General features: G+C 43.5%; 1 long non-coding RNA gene across 1 annotated transcript; it reads left to right on the top strand.

Moving 5' to 3' along the window:
• Window positions 1-10,602: 10,602 nt before the first annotated feature.
• On the top strand, window positions 10,603-15,007 carry LOC136706114 (uncharacterized). The gene is made up of 4 exons (XR_010804119.1): window positions 10,603-10,697; window positions 11,462-11,518; window positions 11,617-11,637; window positions 14,012-15,007. It is a non-coding gene; the product is annotated as an uncharacterized lncRNA (long non-coding RNA).
• Window positions 15,008-22,485: the final 7,478 nt, after the last annotated feature.

Raw genomic sequence — 22,485 nt, 5'->3', positions numbered from 1 at the left:
AGTGTTTGAACCATTGGATGCACAGGGTCTTACTGGTGCAGTGTGGAGTTAAAGAAGATTGGCCGGAAATACGTGAATCCCTCAATCAGTTTGAATTCGTTATGGTTGTGATTTCACGTGAATGACCGTGTTTATGGGATGCATCCTAATCCAAAGGAAATGGATACAGAAGGTGAATGAACGATGCCTTGCAGAGTGTTGTTCCCGAAGACGCTGTGTGTACGTCCAGTTACTCGTGGCGTGTTGGTTTACGTAAAAATACAGTAAAGTCCTCGTACAAAACGAAATCTGAGGCGAAGATACTTTAATGTCTTTTAAAATAATTATCTCATTAGTGTCTGAGGACAGTGGCATATGAATCTGCAGGTCAGTGAGAGTGGTGTATCTGACTGGTATCTGGTCTTTGCTTGACCATCCTTTCCATCAGGTTACGCTACGATTAATTACTCTCATCCTGAAGCAGCCGTTCCGGTTTGGACGACGGCAGTATGTCCACGGCGGCTGTCGACACCTCTTGCCTTCTTAAGTGCGTCCAGTAATTTCGCAAATGAGCCCGAGCGCTGCGTCAGTTCATTAGGCTAAGATAAGGAAACCTAATAAACATATGATTCATTAGGCTCCTAATGAGCTGTTTTGGATGCTCAGGGTTTTCTTGGCATGGAGGGGCTTTGCTGGGGACCATTGTTTCTTCTGCTCAGCCTGTGACTGCCTGCGTGTGCTCTCTGCCCCCGAAACGGAGACAAAAGCCCGCCAAGGTCAGGCCCGAATGCAGGATGAAGGACGGTGTATTGATTAAACTCGGTCTGTAACAGGAGAGAGAGAGGGAGGGAGAGTGAGAGGGAGCATGAGAGCTTTCAGGATCGTTATGGCGACCGTGGCAAATGTTGTTCCTACTGTAATCAAAGACCTAGACCCCCCCACCACCCACTCTTCCATCTCTCTCTCTCTCTCTCTCTCTCTCTTGCTGTCCTCTCCTCTCCACCACCCTCCTCACTTTTTGTCCCTGTGCTGGAGGCCTAATTAGCACTGTTTGCAGTAATGGCCCAATGGCTAAATGGACACCATCTTATTAGGGGCGCTCTAATGACCCTGTGCCTTGGCCTACAGTGCCTTTAGTGGCCGTCTCAGATATGATCCGTTATCCTCAGTGCATTGACGGTCCTCTTTTTCATTCCCAGGTTGTGTTAATTGCACACACCACCGACCTGTCTTTGTGGCTCCTGACGTTTTGTAGCGTTTCAGCTTAGTTTTTTTGGTTTATGAATTAAGAAAATGGGGTATTTTTCTACTGTAAAGCCCCCATGCAGCAGTAACAACCAGCTCAACACTGTTGATAATGCAGAGGGCATGCGAACCTCGTGGTCAAGTTCAAAGTCTGCAGCGCCCCCAGCAGGTGGAAATACGGAAATGCATTTTTAAAAAAATTCTTTTTCTTTTTTTTTTTATGTGACCAAGGGTTGACCCAAATGCCCCCACTGCAGTGGAGCATATTGTATAACCATTAACCCTCTTTCTGTTACAGCTAGTGTTCAGCCTATTCTCTTCGGAACAAAAGAGCATTGAAACTTGCCCCATATAGTAAAAGGGCTTCAGCTCTGTGGACAAGACAATAACACGTCGATTTCTGCTCTTAAAGGTATTGCTAGTTATGCTAATCGAGAGGAAGGGGAATAGATGTCCTGGAAGCTGAGCTGATGTTGAAAGTTAATAATGGTTCTGTGTCTGAAACAGTACTGTTGATCTGGGGACTATTTTGCCTTAGAACACACTGCACGTATCACTCCACCACGAATTAACAAAATGTATTTGAGGCTTAAAATATAACTCAAAACAATGTCTTTGGAATTTTATTCCTAATAATTTAAGGTAATATCTTTTTTGGGGAGTTTTATAAAGGCTGCAGTCGTATGGTTTTATCAGCCACTGGGAACAATCCTGGCTTTTCAAGCTTCTCTAGAAGAGAGTGTTTAACATCTAAGCGATATTAATGAGTGTTAGCATATTATCCTGTAAGAAGCGATGCTACAGGATGATGGATCTTCTTGCTTTCTTTACGCAGAAGGATGACCAGGCCTTCTCTTAGGAACCCAAGCACACCCAGTCTGCAGCTCCTCAAGCCCTTCCCACAGAGAAAGAATAAAATATTCCTCTCCAGATCCTCGGCTTCATCAGACTTCTCTTCTATTTACATAGCGAAGCCAGCAGAAGGAATGTGTGTGTGTGTGTGTGTGTGTGTGTGTGTCTCCATACAGAGTAAAGCCCTGCCTTGCCCTGTGTGTGAACTTGAACCGTCATGACCTGCAGATGATGTAAATGAAAAAGATCACCTTTCACTCGCTCCCTCTATCTCTCTCCTGCATTCTGCCTACCGGGTCTGGGCCATGGAATCTTCTTCGGGGTTCTTTCCCTTTCCATTAGCTATGTAAACAAATGATGGAAACGCCAATAAGTCACATACTGCGATATGAAAACCCACCGGCGCTGCTTTGCTGCATTTTTCCATAAGCTCAAAGCAGCATGGCCCAGGCCAAAAGCAAAGTCCACCTCTGAAGCTATTGCTGACCAGCATTCTACCACCTCTGGGCACTTAATTTAGACTGCTGCAGTATCACCCTTGGCCTGGAATGTAGCCCCTGACCTTCCTCTCTGAAAGGAGCTATTCCGGACGCAGACGAGAGGCGTCGGATGATTTATCAGAAGTACAAATGGCCCGGCCAAGCTGCTCGGCTGCAAAGAAGTGCCATTAGTTTGCAGGAAAAAAAAAAAAGAAGAAGCCTCGCAGGGACGTTTTACCTTGACGGACGCCCTGTGCCTGACCACGTCCACCTCTGGTGGTTGCTGTAAATTACACCTCTGTGGTGCAGTGGGATTGCTGTAACTCCAGGGATTAGGCCCGAGAGGCTGTTAATAAGTCTGGAACACACACCAGCATTGTGTGTATGTGTGTGTGTGTGTGTGTTTGTAGAAATAAGGTAAAGACCATAGATCACAAACAAGCCCAAGCCAAAGCTGCACATTTAAAAGTCAAAAAGACACGCAAGAACCGCTGTGAGAAGCGGTGGAACATGTCTGTGAGGATTTAACGGCATTCTGCTATGAGCATTAATGAGGTACTAATGTTGGATGACTATTGTTGTTCTCACAGAGGAGAACACAGTTCCACTGCGCCACAGACAAAAGAAGGAACTCGCCCAGGACTGGGTGCTAGTTCATCGCAGTGCATTGGCCCATTTCCAAGCTCAGAGCAGGGCATTTCAAATAGAGCGCCCCCACCAGGTGGATTTCCTTCTCAGAATGTCAGGGGAGCCTCACCGGTTCCCGAGTTGCGAATCCACAGTGTGTAGTCACTGCCGTGTATACTGTGTTACAGTCGTACAGTTTATTAGTGCTTTCATCTATTAGTGGCTCAGTAAATCAGTATTACACACATTACTACCTGACTGCTGTTTGTGGACGCGTTTCCATGATGTTTGATGCGTAAAATATCACACAATGCGCTGTTATCAACTGGTATCGCTAACAATGCTAACCGACAACAAGCTAACAATGAAATCCTAGCGCACATTTCTGAACGTTTAACTGAAGACAGAGTGGTCATTCCCAGCTCTGACATTGAACCTCTGAGGTAAATGGAATGTAGCATAGTAGCATGTAGCACAATAACATCCACACGTTTTTAACAGAAACACTTTACCCAGCAATGCTAGCACTGAAAGCTAGCTGTGTATAGTTAGTATCATAAGAGCAGCTCACAAAATGGAGGCAATTGCTTTATGGACTGCAGTGTGTACGTGGTGGTGAATACAGCGAGCACCAACATCCCAGACCTTTCCGAGCGTCCTTTTAGACTTTGTTTAGATTGTTCTTTATCAGACGCCCTCCATCCGCCAGGTCGGCCTAATTTATTGGCTGAAGAGTAAGCATCGCCGGGGCTATCATTTCCCGGGGACAGGGGAGAGCTCATAAAACATGCCGAAAAGGAAAAATCCCAGACAGGCCGCATTGTTTAAGTCGCTCGTGAATTAAAACGCTGGCTTTGACGTGAAAAGCAGAACCGAATGTTGAGATGTTAGGTTTGAATGGGGCCACACATCACAGTACTGTGTTTTTAAAGTGCTGAAGGGTCTGTGCTCGAGCAGGTAAATCCCCTCCGAACGGCCCGTCCCTCCCCTGTGCGCCGGAGCTTCACATGAAAAACAGACTAACCCTGCACTCAAGCAATTAGCCCCCTTCACAGCATCATTCTGACTGCCAATTTGTCTGCCATAGAACATAATGCAGAGTGTGGTTGGCAAGCGCCCAACATGCTAATGGGATTGCCAGAGCGTTTTTGTTTCTCTTCGGCTAACCGCGTCCGGCTTGTGCCGTCAAGTCGCTGTTAGGCCGCTGTAATTGAGTGTGTTCTGTTGCTTGTGCCATTAGGAATAACTGGCCACCTCTGGCCTTGCTTAAATCCCTGCCGTTCTGTATCTTTATGGTGACATTGGTTCAGCGAGGATGCAGGATGGTCTTTTGTGTGTGTGTTGGAGAGAACAAGACCCTGTTTTGGGCCTAATTTTAAAGCATCTTTTATTGCTGGCTTTTAAGCTCATGGATTTCTGCCGCTGATTGGCACCTGCTTTAATGAACCTGTCCACTCTGTCACACTTATCAAAGCTGATGAGAATACGGAGCGAAGGCAAGCATGCAAAAGCCTACCTGTTATCTATGTAAATCAATCCCCTGACTTTTACTGTCCCCGCCTGGAGATGACGGCGAAGGCTAGCCTAAGCGTTTTGCAGAAATTAAAAGATGGAAGCGTGTGTAACGCGTAAACACAGTGCTGGCCATGGTTTTAGTCAGAGACTGTTTTTAATTCATTTTATTTCCAGTGAAAAGTGCTGTTAAATAAAGGTTAGTCATTTTCTGGAGGTGTTTATAAAGACTAATCAGCACCAGCTTTAAAATCACCTCATTGTTTCTAACCTCCACTCATCACACAGGTAGTGTTTTTCCTGCTCTAACTCTCCATACCTGTTCTTCATTAAACAGGACTCCAAAAGGACCCCCACAGAGCAGGTGTGACGTGGTGGTGGATCATTCTCAGCGCTGCAGTGACACTGACGTGGTGGTGGTGTGTTAGTGTGTGTTGTGCTGGTGTAGAGTGGATCAGACACAGCAGTGCTGGACCCAGTGTCATGGCTGATCACTGATAGTCGATCTCTGGGTTTACATCTACATGGTTGACCAATGAGGTAGTTGTGCCTAACAGAGTGTGTTCAAACTGTAGCACCACTGCTGTGTCTGATCCACTCATACTAACCCAACACACACTAACACACCACCACCACGTCAGTGTGTAAAGTGGACAAAATGACACTAAAATAAAAAGGCTGTTGATGTTCTCGGGGACGGCACGGTGTTGAAGCAGGTAGGTGTCGCAGTCACACAGCTCCTGGGACTTGCAGGTTGTGGGTTCGATTCCCGCTCCGGGTGACTGTCTGTGAGGAGTGTGGTGTATTCACCCTGTGTCTGCGTGGGTTTCCTCCGGGTGACTGTGAGGAGTGTGGTGTGTTCTCCCTGTGTCTGCGTGGGTTTCCTCCGGGTGACTGTCTGTTAGGAGTGTGGTGTGTTCTCTCTGTGTCTGCGTGGGTTTCCTCCGGGTGACTGTCTGTGAGGAGTGTGGTGTGTTCTCCCTGTGTCTGTGTGGGTTTCCTCCGGGTGACTGTCTGTGAGGAGTGTGGTGTGTTCTCTCTGTGTCTGCGTGGGTTTCCTCCAGGTGACTGTCTGTGAGGAGTGTGGTGTGTTCTCCCTGTGTCTGCGTGGGGTTCCTCCGGGTGACTGTCTGTGAGGAGTGTGGTGTGTTCTCTCTGTGTCTGCGTGGGTTTCCTCTGGGTGACTGTCTGTGAGGAGTGTGGTGTGTTCTCCCTGTGTCTGCGTGGGTTTCCTCCGGCTGCTCCGGGTTCCTCCCATGGTCCAAAAACACACATTGGTAGGTGGATTGGGGACTCAAAAGTGTCCGTAGCTGTTAATGTGTGTGTTGCCCTGTGAAGGACGCCCAATGTCTCCGGGTAGGCTCCGGACCCATCACAACCCTGAACTGTATAAGGGTTACAGGTAATGAATTAATGAATGTTCTCAGAACAATGGGCTGACCGCCCCAAAGCCCACACCTCAACATCACCCAGTGTGTTTGTGATTACACGAGGGAAAAACATGTTGGAAAACATCTCAGCAAATCTCTTTTCAGAACTGAATACGGGGAATGGACAGAGTGGATATTAAATACTTATTTTATGACCATATTTAACGGTCATCTTGAGTAGAAATGAAAATAATAAGGGGTGGTCTCTGTCTTTTGCACACTTTATTATAATTCAAATAAAAAAAGGCCTTTTAGGGGCCTGAGATTGCTCTGAGGGAACCTGGGAGAGTGGGGTATGAGTCTTAAGCCCTGCATCATTTTTATTCCATAGACATTGTGTATCAAAGCGGAAGTATCCAGAAGAAATATCCCACAACGTGTTCTGCACAGCCACATTCATCAAATAAATGGGAGGGAAATGTTTTTGGAACATGTTACATTTTACACAGTGTTCACATTACGTCAGTGGAAATTTAACTCACTTTTTTTCTGATGTTACTACCTTTTGCAAACATTAGGGCAGCAGGCCACCGGTTTGCCTTAGTCGTGAACATATTGGGCTAATTTCTACCAGATGGTCATCTCGTTGGCATGGATGCAACAGCAGGTTGCTGGAGGACCGTTTACAGACCTCTATGTACACAGGTTTCCCATGTTAGTTCATTTATACCTTTTATTAAATGTCTTGTGTGATTTTAATATCAGTTAGAGGTCTCGTTCTTTGTGGCTGTCGGCCTGAAGTTCAGACACGGTGGCAAAATGGAGACTGACCCCACACCCCCAACACTTTCCTGTGTATACAGATACTGCTGGGTTAGTTCTGGATCATAAACCCCACTCTGTCTTCTCCTAAATGTATTGGATGATGCTCTCTTACTCCAGAGAACACAGTCTCACTGCTCCACTCTCCAATGCCTGAGAGCTTTCACCCCCTCAAGCCAACACTGTGCATTGAGTGTGGTAGCCTTAGGCTCACAGAGAATCCCACTTCCATTGGCAATGCTTTTCAACATGAGGGATGTCGCCAATCAGGGCCGAGTTCATTTAAATAAGTGCAGTTAATCAGTATCGTCATATCACAGAAATGCAACACCACACCCGGATGCAGAAGAAGCACCTTCCCTTTAAATATATTCTTCCTCAGAGAAATTAGAAAAGAAAATGAACCGAAATAGCTACTTTTTAAACATTTAAACATGAACTTCTGGATGAGGTTGCGGCCTCGTCTACATTTAAAGTAGGTCTATCTTGATTGGAGCAGGCCGCGTTAAAGCAGTTCTCTGCAGGGGGAGCTGAGGGCACTGCTGTGATGGTGACTCAAGGGTAAACAGACAGCAGAGTTATGACTAGGGACTGGACGTGGCGTATCAGGGCTCAAACGCACAAGGTTGTGTATTCATATTCCACCATGGTCATAACTTTGTGGGGTGTTCCCATCCTCCACTAACCTTAAAGGAACAGTATGTAATATTTTTTACCTAAAAATTACAGCTTCCAAATCATTGTGATGCTTCACTGACCTGTAATAGGGAGAATGGAGCCTCTGTTGTCCCTTGTGTGGGCTCAGCACTGCAGAAACAGCACTATGTAAGTTTGGAGGAGGGTAGGAAACCACCCCACTTTATATTGATTTCAGTGCAGCTGTGAATATTAATGACACTAAGGGGAGCCCAGGAGCAAAATCTCACCTAGTGTTCCTTTAAAGGTAAATATAAATTACTTTTACAGCACTATACCAACCCTCCTCCCAAACGTACATAGTGCAGTTTCTGCAGTGGTGAGCCCACACTAGGGACACCAGAGGCTCTATTCTCCCTGTTACAGGTCAGTGAATCATCACAATGATTTTGAAGCTGTAATTTTTAGGTAAAAATATTACATACTGTTCCTTTAAGGTAAACATATTAAATAGTGTTGATTTCAAGGGAATTCCACCTTTTCTGCGTGTTTTCCTTCCGAGTAATTCAGTCATTAAAAGGTTAACAGAGTCATTCAGAGCTGGCTTTGGTTGATAAAGCATCATGGGGTAGTACCCCCTGTCCTCACGTATCAGGCTCAGTTCACAGCTTGGGCAGAAACATCACTCTACAAATAAGAGTTCTTGGGCAAGACTCCAAACTCCATGTTCATTTGCATCTAAAAGATTATTAAAATGTTAAGTCAGTTTTGAAAAAAATGCATAAGCCAAATGCAATAAATCTTCATGTTTTTCAACACTTTGGGAACAAGGAGCTAACAACCCCCCACCCCCGACTCCATCACCGCAGCTGAGTTAGAGAAGCAGGCCTCTGTAACACGATTACACCAGTTCCACATGGCTCTCTTTTTCATGTCAGTGATGGCAGGGAAACACAGGCTTTCTTTCAGAGCCAGTTAAGTACAGTTGAGGCTCAGAGAGGCTGTTAAAGCTGAAAGTGATCTCCTTCACTGCCCAGTCCAGGTCACTCTGACAGCTTTATCGAGGGGGATGTGAGGGGAAGAGAAAGCAGCTCTCTGCTCTTACCTTGATGAAGCCTGTTTGTGTGACAAGGCTGGAAATACATGTGCATTTAATTCCTGGATTCAAGAGGGGGCGCACTTTATTTAGACAGTAGTCTAATGAGGACACATGCAATCTTATAACAACAAAGGTACAACACTATTTAACGCACCCAAATCTGTCCTCTTTTAACATCTGGAATACACAGAGTGGGTCATTTATATGGATACACCTTAATAAAATGGGAATGGTTGGTGATATTAACTTTCTGTTTGTGGCACATTAGTATATGGGAGGAGGGAAACTTCTCAAGATGGGTGGTGACAATGGCGGCCATTTTGGATCAAACTTTTGTTTTTTCCAAAACAAGGCAAGAGGGTCATGTGACACATCAAACTTATTGGGAATTTCACAAGAAAAACAATGGTGTGCTTGGTTTTAACGTAACTTTATTCTTTCATGAGTTATTTACAGGTTTCTGACCACTTATAAAATGTGTTCAAAGTGCGGCCCATTGTGTTGATTGTCAGTGCAACCCTCTTCTCCCACTCTTCACACACTGATAGCAACACCGCAGGAGAAATGCTAGCACAGGCTTCCAGTGTCCGTAGTTTCAGGTGCTATTATTAGCTTTTTGGACTTTTCTAAAAAATAATAAATATATATTTATATTTTTTATTAGGTGTGCAAATATGTTTTAACAGGTGTGTTGTGAAATGTAAAATTATAATTCAACAATCAAACATCCTCCTGCTCTTTTGTTGTTTTATGGTAACAATTGTGAATTAAAAAAAAAAAAACAATTGATGACAACTGTCATTTTATTTAAAAAAAAAACAAAACAAAACTAAACAAAACCAAAGAAACAAAACCTAAACTATGTCCCATAAAATGAACAAAGTAGAGACAATTTATACGTCGTATACATCATTTTAAAATGTACTGTACACCTAATCTATAAATATGCATTTACTCCTGGTTCCAACAGGGGGCAGACATTTATTTAGAATCAATGTTTTGGGCCTAACAAGAATTCACACACCCAGCAAAGAAGGGTAAAATCTGCCTTTACAAGTGTAAGCCCCATCTAAGACCCGCCCCCATGTTTCCAAACTAGCAAAACTTGCCAATCAATATATTATTGTTAGCTTTAATATATTAATAATTAATACTTATTGTGGTTCCACTTCTGGCTTCTCCTGCGAGAGACTTGGCACAGGTTTTACAAAGGCTTTACCCTTTCTAATGCAACCAACCTATTCATCTGGGACTTGGGAATGGCACCAGGAGCGCACAAGCGTAGCTCAAGTGGCTAGGAAATGGATGCATGTATAAAATACCAGGCCTGAGTCATGGCCCCCGTAGGCCCAGAGCTGTGTGGTAGTGACACCTCCCACCACCCACCACAACACCTTAAAATACCAGCAATAAGAGGGTTAAAAACATGCACTGATGCATAATAATTTAATAAACAAACTTGTGTATAGTTTCTTCACAATAAAATATGTGCTAAATTCTAGCGTAAATAAAATGTAGCTTTAAAACAGTTGAACAACAAGTGTGTGGTTATGTGTATTTCTTTATATTCTATTCTTAGTTAAACTTTGTTGTGTTAAAAGTATCTATTCTAAAATAAGTGAGCAAGACATCACCAATCCATTTCCAGCACAAGATACAAGACATTACCAAACAATCCCAGCAAAGACAAGTCACTTTAATGGCAGCAGAGTTAAAGCCAATTGATGTTAAATGTTTCATTTAGATGCAAAACCAGTGTTAAATATTTTCTGGGAATGAACAGAGCAATGCATTTCCATTAATAATTTAATAAAACACATTCAGTTTTATGCATTTTCAGTGACAGTAATTGTAGAGCACGAGACAGATTTATAGCATGCTGTGTTTCTGCAGCTTTCCCCTCCATCAGTAATGGATCTAACGCAGTGTTTCTCAACTGCACCTGAGCCTCATCACTGGCTAATGATCTAGAGCTTTATGAGGTCAATCAGGTTGGAGTTAGAGGGTGACAAACACAGACTTGAGCAGCAGACTCTCTGCAAACTGGGGAATAACCAGCCGTATTCTGTCTAAAAGGTAAGGTGTACTTATGTTTATATACAGTGTATAGGTTCAAGACTCTAAAAGCTAAACTATGACAAGGTTCATGAAGTTCAGAGAGGACTCAGATCAGCCAGAGACCAGAATAGAAGAATCTGAAGTGACATTTGAGACAAACGAGACACTACAAGCCAATGGCAGCACAGGAAGCCAGATATCATTAACCAATCCCAGCCTAGAAAGCATTCCCTTTTGTTTATCCACGTTCCTGTCAAAATAATTCAATCCAGGGTACCATCTGAGGCCAGGAGTTACTCGAAATAGAGTTTACCTCACTGTCTGGATGGTTTGACATCTCACTGTTCATAGTGCTAGGTAACAAGTGTCTTTTAGTTAATGTGGCAGTTCTGGGCGGTTTCCATTCCCCTTTTAAGTTGTGTTCCTTAAACAGTTGTTTAAAAAGAAGTGGTGGGTTGGCCTCACGGTTAGGACGAAGCATGTGTTTGTCCCTTGGCTCTCAATGCTGGTGGCACCGTGTGTGATTGGGACAGATTCACTGATGGGGTAGAGCTGTAGACAACTAAACTAACTTAACTAACATGGATGATTAAATGGTACTCCATTATTCCAGAGAAAGGCCCAAAGCTCTTGTCCCTTCTATGCAGCCAACGCAGTATAATGACCTTGTGCTTGTGTTAAATTGCTCCAGTGTGTCCCATTTCATGTCGAAGATTATGGTGTTTGTTGAATCTCACTGCAGACCAAGGTCTAGACTAATAGGACGTTTTATTTTCGCTCAGGTGTCGGCCATCTTGGATTGATCTAAAGCAAACGGAGATCACTGTACACAACATCAGGTGAGTCTACTGTAGCTTTTCTGCACCCATTCACTTTTCTGCCTGTTTCACTACAGTTAACTCTAAATAACGTCTTTCCCGTTTTATTTAAATTGCAGGGTCACAGTGGACAGCTCACGGTAAGTCTCTGGTTGTTTTACCTTAAGCTGGCGTTAACTCCTGGAGCTTTCCGGAGATGGCTGTAGATTGTTTTGTAGGATTATGGTAGGTTTGGTGATGGTGGCTCATGTAATGGCTGATGGGAACCATAGCTGGTTGTTGAGAGGTGTTTATTTGGTCTTTTGTTTGTTGAGTAGAGGCCTGTGGTCCAGAATATTCTGTAAGATGACACTCTTGGGGTCATCGGAGGCTCAACAAATTCATAAACAGAGTTTTTGCAGGAGCTTTAAATACAAATCCTTTTTTAGGTTTAATTTATGCTGAGTACATATCTCAAATGGTTCTTGTTGGATTTGCTGCTGTGTTCCTGATGTTTCTGTGTTCCATTGTTGCATTTGGTGACACCCCACACCTTCGTGGAGAACGAGTACAGTGTAAATAGTCCTTAAATGAAGATGTACACAACAATTTAACCCAAAAATCAAGAGCAATCCTAGATGTTTATCACTGCACTGCTTCAAAACAGCCATTCATGAGCTAAAGTTGACTGTAGAAGTCGTGTTCATGTCAGATTCATGCACTCATCAGTTAATGTACATACGACTTCCATCTTTAAAATGCAACGCTGAATATAATCAGGACGTCAAATGTCTTATTAATGTTAATACAGTAGCTATAAAGATGTAGAAGGTGCTGTATGTGGAATGTGTTCCTCCCGTAAGTGTTTGGTACCGAGCACTAATCCGTTCTGATCAAAGACGGTGGGATTTGGCTTAAATATTTTATGATGTTGTTGTGTATTCGTACAAACTTAATTCAATTTCCACTTTCTTTTAATCTCTGAACTCTCCCGAGGTGCAGGGTCCTTGCTGTGTGTTCGTGTTGATATTTTAGCGTGGGTTTGATGTGATTGTGATGTTTTGACAATGCTTTTATGAGACTCACACTTCCTTTCTCTTTTATGGTCTCTCAAGTGCTACGATATTTCAGTTAAACGAGATACAAGCGTTCTTGGACGTCCACGTGCCCAGAGAGAATGGAAGAGGGTGGGGGGAGAAGGAAAGAAATTGTATCGGACGTTTAGCTCTTGAGCTGTGTCCCGTACTCGCACTTGAAGCTGAAAGGCTTTGTGTTTCTTTAACTGTCCCCAACACAGCTGCTCATTAGTGCCCCCCTCTGAGCATTTAGTATGCCATTGTATTGCACATCAAAGAACATTTGTTGTTGTTTCACACACTCTTATATCACACTAGACCATAACTGGATGTTGTCTGTGTTGAAGGGAAATGGACTGGAAAGTGTTTGGAGTTATGTATTTATTTTTGTTTTAATAAATATCTAGTTGAAAACTATTATGTCAAAATATAAGTTTGAGGCCTTGAATGCATTGACTCCTGTTGCTTTGAAGTGCACTTCAAGAGGAACCTAGGGCTTGGGGGAATGAGGACAGGGCCCAGGTCATGGGTCACGGATGCTGTGGTTTTCTGCAAACGTCTGTCGCCACCCTGTGGTTGGCTGTAGTTATTGCAGCTCTGTTTTAATCCAAGCCATGTATTTATGACATGATCAGTTCACTACACATCCCATAAACACAGTACTTGTTTTTAAAAATGGAAAATGGAGGTTTTACTGAATGTGGGATTTGTAGCTGAGTGTTTGCAGCGCACACACACACACACATTCCACACAGTCTCAGGCCTGGCCTCTACCATTTGTCGCTGGCTTGTGTCCAAAGGCTCCACTGTAAATCTACTCTGTGCAGTGGAGGCCCTCTTATCCAAACACCGCTGGTCACCCTCACTGACACCAGGCAATGGGCCTTGATGGACGGTCTCTAGACGCCAGGCCCAGAGCCCCGTGACCCAAATTTGATCCCTGCACGGTCTAGGGGCCGCAGGAGGAAGGCCCTGGGGCCAGAGAGAAGTGTAGTGAACCAGGGAAGAGAAGAAAATATGCTGAGGGGACCGGGGTTGTGCGTGGAGGTGGAGAGAGAGGGGCTGAAGGTTTGACCGAGTTTTGTTGCCCACAGCTGGGCCTCCTGCTCCACTGCCCCAGGCATTGCTCCAGGACTCGAGGCCTTCAGGGACAGCTGGGGACTGTGTGTGTGTGTATTAAGCTGTTTGTTCGTGCCCACACTACCGTTCAACAGCTCAGAATCACTCCTTATTCTCATCATTTCTGTGTTTGAATGCTAATGCATTTATACAACAGGGATCTATAAAAGACAAATTACATTTTTGAAACGTGCATCTTTTAATTTTCCCTTTTCTGCCTTGAGTTTTCGTTGCTTCTGAACTGCGGCTTTAAATTCATTACAAAAAGATTGACTGAAGATATAAGGTGATAATTAGCCTAATCGGCTAGCTGCTAATTAACAGCTCGTTTGTGTTTTAGCGCAAGGACACCAGAGCGTGCACATCCACCGTGGCTAAGCAGGGTTGTGGTCTGTGTCCAGCACATGGTTTGGAGACGTCCAAAGAAAAGCTTGGGTGGCTGTTCGAGGTGGAGGTGATTGGGGGCCAACAGCTCTGAGGTCCGTGTGGATCCCAGCGACTGGGTGCAGAGATGGGGACGCTGTACCTAATGAATGGTGCCCTCCTGGAGTCTGGGTGTGACCTCAATGTCATCATCTACCACCGTGGTTTCTCCAAATCAGCCCCAGGTTTAAAAAAAAACTGGATCGGTCATTACCTCTCGGCTCCTCTTTCAGAGAGAGAGAGAGAGAGACCCCGAGACCCCGAGACCCCGACCGTGACCCACCCTCCTGGAGGTGGTTGAGGTCACTCCCTAATTTCCAAAAGAAGGGAAATGATTTGGGGTTCTTGAAAAATTGTGTCTAAAAACATTTTGAATGAATACAATTCTGTGCCAAATACTTGGGCCTCTAGGATTTTAAAAAGCTATTTATCCGAGCAGTAAAAGTTTATTTATTTTTAAACTAAATTAATTTTGCTTTTTAGTTGACCCTTTACACTTCCTCGCTGTCTAAAACAACTTAGGGCGAGGTGGGCATTTTCCAGTGCTCTTTAAATTTGTATTATATCGTAGTTGTGTGTTGTGCAGGGTGTTTTTTGTGTGTAATGGTTTCAACAATGTTCTTGTGAAGCTGCTTCCGAAGAAAGCCGTTGGTTCACATCAAGCAAAGACCCCAGCCTTGACCTGTGTGTTTCCCACTGACATTGTGGTGTGTAATGTACATCATGAACTTTTTACTTCTTTTACTTCTGTAGCTCTAAACCAGACAAACAGCCCCTCTCTTTGTAATTACGATGCAGTAAAGCTCTGATTTCATGTGTATAGCCTGTTATTATAATGTAGGCATAGTCTGCACAATATGGGTTTCTCAGATTCTAGACTAAATCTAACCTGTTGGCACATGTTTTATAAATCAGTAGAAAGACCGCCGTACAGCGCTTGTAGTTATTAAACAGAATAGAAGACACTTTATTGCACATTAGTAGCTAATAAAGTAGTAAAAAGCAAAGAGGATCACACCCAGACTCAATGGACCCATGACAGTTTGAAAGCTAATATATTTACATCGTCCTCTGTCCTCGACTCTGGTAAGAAACGGTGTAATCTGGTGCTGACGGAACGGCTGGATATTAATGTAACATATATTTAAGAGCACCTATACATCTTTTAGCCATTTAATTATCTTTCCTGTCTTGTATGTGATGTATTTTACCGGTGGTTCCCTTTCCAAAGTCCGACAGGCCGCTGTGGTCATTTGTAAAGCTGGACATCTCCAGAGCGGTCAGCTGGGATAAAGCTGTGTATATGTGGACGCTTTTCTAAAGCCAGGGGCTAATACAGTTCCTAGCCACTGTGTGGGTCACTAGTCCTCCATCTTGGTCAGGGACGCAGTACGTACAGCACCGGGAACCCCGTGAAACAAAGACACTCGGCCAGAAGATTACAATAAGGGCACTTTGTACTTCTACAGGTAGACTGTAGTCCTTCTGTGGCTCTGCATACTTTTAAACCCTTTGTGGCTTGATGTGGTCTGGAAGCTGCTGAGACATTAATTAATCTACTTCAAAGCACAACAAAGAATCGAACGATGGTATTTTTATATATTTTTCCCTCTTTTTGCGCTATTTTTGTCATAGCCATATTTAATCATAGCCAAAAATGGGTCTTTTTTTTTTTGTAGGCTCATGTTGGCCACTAGAGGGCATGCTTGTCCTTTGCAACTCACTGAAGGCGCTCTAAAGGTCCCCCGAATAACACCCTTTCACTGTGACACGGCTCTGAGGCCTTAATAACCACCACAACAAAAGACCATAATGCTTTCATCCTCTTGTAGACGTGTGGGTTTTCTTCCCAGTTCTGTGTAGTTTCTAAGGCGCCTCAGAGATGGCGTCTGTATTTGCCCATGTTTAATGGAATTAGAGCCTGTTAGAGTATGAATAAGAGAACAAAGAGCCAGAAGAGTTGAGACCAAAAGTCAAATTCATCACAGCGAGGCGTAACGCCAGAAAACGTCCTCTCATTGTGTGAGGGATAATTACTTAAATATGACTCTTTTTTGTGACACTGTGTTTGAGCAGGAAATGAATGAATGAATGTTGTATTTGTTTTACTTCTTTTACAGCAGTTGGAGTAAAACTTCCTGTTTTATTTATTCTTCTTTTTCTTTATCCCCCCACGAAGTGAACAGTGATCCATCACAGAAGCTGAGCATTCAGCACACGCTCCTCACTGAGAGAGAGAGAAGAGCCCGGGGCTGCGACAACACGCCGATATTTATGATCAGCGTTATCTGAGATTTATTTATTTATTTCACTTTTTTCTTTGCTTGATTCTAAGATTTCCACAAAGTTCTTCTTGTCTCCTTTCTTCGTTTGACCACCTCTCAGATTGTCATCAATCTGAGCCCAGGACGGTGCCCACAGCTGTTCGCCGAGAGCTTCATCTTCGCCGTGTAAAACTGACAGTGAGGACAGAGGAGTGTGGCCTCTTTCCAGAGCCGGAGTTATTCCGAGGGTGGTATTAATCTGCCTTTTGAACTCAGCCGCTTGTCTTCATATTTTTGGACATGTTGAGCTGCATGGACCAATAGAATACAGACTGAAATAATCCTTTAATGCACGTCTCTCGTGTTAAATAATTCCGTACAGAGTTCAGTTCCACAGTTTTGACATCACTTCTCTTATTAATAACAGCTGTTATTGTGGCACTAAAGGAATTTCAGAATTAGCCGTTTCCTATGAATTTAACACCAGGTTTTGGGCCGATATTCGGGCCCTTGTTAACTGAACTATAAATTATTCATGAGTCACGTTATGAACACAAGGCATTCTTTAAAAATGTAAACGCCGCCATCTTTTTATGATCGTAGTGATCGGTCATTTATTGTTAAAACTTCAGAGAAATGAGTCTCTGTGCCGTTGAATCTTTCTCCTGTGATATTCTCCGTGTTGTTTGTCTCTGCTCGGCGTGAAAGGGAAGACATATCTGCTCTAATTTGTAAAATAACTGATTACAGTCAAATGAAAGTCACACAGCAGCAATAAGTGTTTATCACAGAGCTAGAACAGGTTTTAAACACACACAGAAATCATGGTCATTGTTTTAAAAAGCGGAGGCCAAGTCTCAGTCGTGATCGACATGAATATGAATAAATAATATGCAGTTTTAATGGTAAAATACATCTATAGAAAAGGGCAGAACAGTGAAATGGTTGAAGAGCTCAGCACACACTCTGGTGAACGGAGGATTCACACATTAGTGTTTTTGTGAGACTCTGATGGTAAACTCTTCTGGCAACTGATTCTTACGTTCTGAACCGTTACAGGATAAACACGGTAATAAACACCGCCGCTGGGCACTGGGGGCTTTGTGATGCGGATGTTTTGATTGGCTCCGTGTGTTTCAGGACATAGTTTGTTTTATATATATTTTTTTATTCAAATATATTTGACTATATTTTAACTCCTGAGTGCGTGCTTTAGTATAGTGTCTGTGTGTGTGTGTGTGTGTGTGTGTGTGTGTGTGAAACAGAAGAACAGACAGAGGAATGGCATGTGTGAAAGACTGAATATGAACAAAACATTAGAAGAGAGCTGGACATTTATGGAGGAATGAGACGTTTGGAAAAATAATCATCACAAAAATAGTCATTGACCTGGATGAGCATCCTCTGGTGTTAAATATGCTCTGCATTTCTGGTTTGGGTTGTGATTTTTGAGACGTGTCCAGTTCTCTGTGAAGAAATGTGATGAAGCGTTATTGTTTAGTTAAAAAAAAATAGTTATCTGGCCCAATCAAGCCTTTCAGTAACAACCTGCCACAGGCAGAGGGACAAGAGTGTTTAAATTCAGAGGTAGATCACCTCAGGTACAGTCTCTCTCTCTCTCTCTCTCTCTCTCGCTGCACTAATAGGGCGCAGTGTTCCTGCTTAATGGAACCTGAGCTAAAGAGAGTTCTCTGCTCAGGTATATAGGGCCCTCAAGGCAAAAAAGCATTAGCCTATTTTGAGACGCTGAATTCTAAATGACGTTATTAGGGATGAGTCTCGCCACCTTTAGCTCTCCTGCTCAAGGAAGCGAAACAGCCTCTCTCTCTGGTGCGGGGATGTATACGGTCTTCCTGCTGCGGAGAGCGGGGCCTGTACCTCAAAAGAAACCCAATTTAACAGGTAGAAATGAAGGCGTCAGTTGGGTGTTGTTCTGAAATCCATGGTTTTTCCTCAAGCTACTTTTATTTTGTGCCTCAGCCAAAGGCAAAGGTGAACATTAGACCAGCTTTCAGCCTCACAGTGCCATTACTGTAAGAGCCATTTGTTGTTATGTGCTTGTGTGGAAAGCTGTTTTCTGGTGGGGGAACGTTGAACGTATCAGTAACGATGGCTTGGTCAGTGGCTAACACCTAGTGCAAAGAAGCATTGCATTGGGTCCTACTTTTAAAAAGAAGATTTTCCCAAGGGGTTAAGTGTCAGCTTTCTAAAGTGGACCCTTCAGAGCTTTAACTGAAGTGTGGGGTGAATTCGGAAACTGAATACAGAACAACACCATGAAATCGTGAGGAGGCTTCTCTATGGGCCTTGTATGTGAAGATACAACTAAAGAAAATGTTTCCTCAGACATGCAACAGTAGTCCTAAAGACCAGGTGTAATAATAATCCATTCATTCATTGGCTGTAACTCTTATCCAGTTCAGGGTTTGGGTGGGTCCAGAGCCTATCCGGAATCACTCGGCGCAAGGCGGGAATACACCCTACAGGGGGTGCCAGTCGCACATCCACTCACGCTCACACCCATGGACACTTTTGAGTCACCAATCCACCTACCAACATGTGTTTTTGGACTGTGGGAGGAAACCGGAGGAAACCCACGCAGACACAGGGAGAACACACCACACTCCTCGCAGACAGTCACCCGGAGGAAACCCACGCAGACACAGAGAGAACACACCACACTCCTCACAGACAGTCACCCGGAGGAAACCCACGCAGACACAGAGAGAACACACCACACTCCTCACAGACAGTCACCCGAAGCGTGACTCGAACCCACAACCTCCAGGTCCCTGGAGCTGTGTGACTGCGACACGAATAATTATGATTATATATATAGATTTTTATTTAGTGAGCACATTTAAAAACAGATACAACAGCAGTAAAATGGTTAAATGCATACAATTATGAAAACACATTAAATAAAAAAAATAATAAAATCTAACATAAGCCAGTTTAAAAAGAAGTGAAGAGGCCTTGGACAGATGTGCTCCCCATATCTAGAACGGCTCAGAACCCTTGAGCTTCAAAACCTGAGCAGGAAGTCCATGCGGTGAAGCAATGCACTAATCCTTTCTAGACGTTATAGAGGCGTGAATAAGGGTCTCAGTATCAGCAAAACCACAACACGAATGAGAAAGAACAGGTGTCTGCTTCATACACTCTCATTTAAACTGTCACTGTGTTGGTACCAGTCAGTACCTCATTCATAATTGGACCATATTCTACAGTTTTAACCGTTACTGTTCTATAATGAAAGCTTTAAAACATGTACATCTCCTTTTAGAGAAGAGAATGTAATGTACCTTTAGGAAACACAACTGGACTTTAACGCCACTGTTGTTCTCTCTGAGAGTGTGGGTCTATACAGAGGTGTGTCTTTAAATAATCAGTCCCAGGTTATAAACTACGTATTAATCCGTCAGAGAAGTTATAAAGCAGTTGAAAATATGTTGAATTTAGATTCACATCATTAGTAATAATAATTCCTCAGAAAATAAGTGACACCACCTCAAACCTCCAAGTCTCGAGAGACTCCAGGTTCCCACTCTTACAAATTAAGGTGCTACAAAAGGTTCCTTGAGTGACGAACTAGTGGAGAACCACTTTTATAACGGTGTAGTGAAAGATCTTGACACTGGTCTGGTGTTGCATTTGTTTATTGTGCACTGTAAAAAAATACTGTAAATTTACAGCAAGTCTGCTACAGTATTTTATTGCATTATTCAATTACAGTAATATGCTGTAAATTTGAAATACAGTAGTGTTCCTGTAAAAATACGGTAAACGGCTGGGAACTTTGCTGCCAGTATTTTACTGTAAAACTTACAAGAACTTTTTTACAGTGTGTATTTCTCTCTTTAGGGATTCAGCATTGAGTCCTGAATCTACAGGGGTCTTATTACAGTGGACTTTGGGTTCGAATCCTAGCGGAACTGGTGAGATGACCAAGCATTTTGTTTGTTTGTAAGTCTTTCTGTGTAAGAGTGGCTGTAAAATGTCTTAAATAAATAACGCCGTAAGGAAAAACTGAGTACGAATCAAACCCAGAAGACTTGGTGTGAACAGACGTTGAGTTCTTAGACTGGGTGATTGAACCTGATCAGTTTCAAAGCCATCCGTTTATCCGAAGCTCGTCCTCTAAACTCCGGCAGTGGATTAAAGTAATTAAAGGCTGGCGAAGTTGGAGCGGGACAGCTCAGGGGTTCTGGAGCTCCGTTTTGGGCTCTTTATTCTTCATAGAACTTGACACAGCGAACATCAGTGAAGTCATCTACAGAGTAAATCAGCAGCAGCGTTTTCCTGGGGCTTTGGGAAGCGCACAGATGCTTTTTATCCCTCGGCCGTCCAAACCCATTCGGTCTGAAAGTACGTCAGCCCTGACGTGACACCTATTCTACGGCATTATGCCGACTTTCCGCACTCAGTTTCACAAACCAGTAAATATTTCTTCTTGTCAATAATTTAGCGCGTGGAATTATTTATCTAATATGTATTTATTATTCATATTTAAACAAGGGGGTGGCCTTTTGGGACCAGGTCTCATTTTCAGTCTCTTATTTTGTAAACACACATCCACAGAAGCGACAGCTCCACTGATTTAAAGAGACAAGTGGGTGTTTGTGAGTTTGAGGCCTACCTTGAGCTGAAATGGAACGGGATCAATATTTAATACTTGGCACGATTTGCATCCGGTCTCGTCAGGATCTCCTTCCCTCGCTCGAAAATGGACAATGGAGGCTGCGCCTCGGCGTTCCGAAGTGGAAAAAGCCAGCTAATGCACAAAATCCATCAGAATCACTAACACTAAGAAACCGGGCTATTGCACTGTATGTCTATGAGTGCAAATCCTGGTAGGGCTTTTTACAGTAAGATACCCCTGGTAAAAGATTCATGAGTGCTCCTTTTCTCTGTCTGCTCTGGATCTATGCGCAGGTATGAATGCGCAGCACCATTATCGTTAAGCCCTAATAAAGCGCACAGACATAACAGAGCGAAACTAGCATTGGGGGCTAGCCTTAGCTGCGGATCAAAACAACTCCGAACTGCACAGTTGGGATCTTCTCACTGTTCACTGTCCTTTCGTCCGAGTCTGGCTTTGACAGCACAACTTGTGGCTGAATAAACGCAATGAGGGATTGTGTTATAAACAGAGTCGACGTGTAATTAGAGGTTATTTATTATTATTTACGTATTTTGAGGGAGAGTCTGTCATGTTCTTAACACGTTAATCAAGGCTTGACGTTAAGCGAAGCACAAAAAAAAGAAAAAAAAAAAGGAATAGCAAACGCAAACCTTTGAACACATTAGATATTACAGTAATAGTTTGTTACTACAATGTAATTACATTGTAATACCATAACAAAATCAAATAATAACAAAATAAACTCCCTCATCTGCTTGGGATTAAACACAGAGTACCCGGCTTGTTTGATTTTGCCAAATCAGACTTCATCCGCTTTTAAACATGCGTCTAACTCCCAAAGATGAAGCCCGCTGGCATGTGGTGAACGGGAATAGACTGTGGCATGTATGTGCAAACTAACCTGTGTCTCAGTGTGCGTCTCTGCCCTCTCATCACTTATTTCTGGGCGCCCTGAAAGCACCAACACAATTTCATTTCAAACAGAATAATGTCGAACAACATGTCAACTTTTTTGATATATTTATATATATATAATTTCCCACCCCGTGCTTTTCTTTTCTCGCTGCCATTAAATTTCAAGGCCCTCCCGCATTCTTGAGGAGGATGTCAAAGAAAGGAAAACTGTGTTCGAACTCAAAGTCGAGGGAGAACAGACAGACGAAAGTTATGCAAATGAAGGCGAAGCGCAGGAATCAGAGTGAAGAATTGATGAGGACATGAAATTGAGTCTGTATTTTGATGGCGGAGTGGGCTGGTGGACGCGTGTCGCCGAGCCCGGCGAGGGAGGGGGGTGGGGGGCTGGCACCATCGCTAGTGCTCCGTGTGTGCGAGAGACTTGTGGATTAATTTTAATGCCCTACTCTGCGGGTTCCGTGTCACTCTCCCTCCTGTCGGAGGACCCGTCGAGATGACATCGGAACAGGCGCTCTCCTCGGCATGAGGAGCCGGCAGAAGCCTGGGCGCCACGGAAAAAGTGTTTAT

This window comes from Hoplias malabaricus, chromosome 8 (genome assembly GCF_029633855.1).
Source record: "Hoplias malabaricus isolate fHopMal1 chromosome 8, fHopMal1.hap1, whole genome shotgun sequence".
In the NCBI taxonomy this organism is placed as follows: domain Eukaryota; kingdom Metazoa; phylum Chordata; class Actinopteri; order Characiformes; family Erythrinidae; genus Hoplias; species Hoplias malabaricus.
This window is presented reverse-complemented; position numbering and strand designations above follow the sequence as displayed.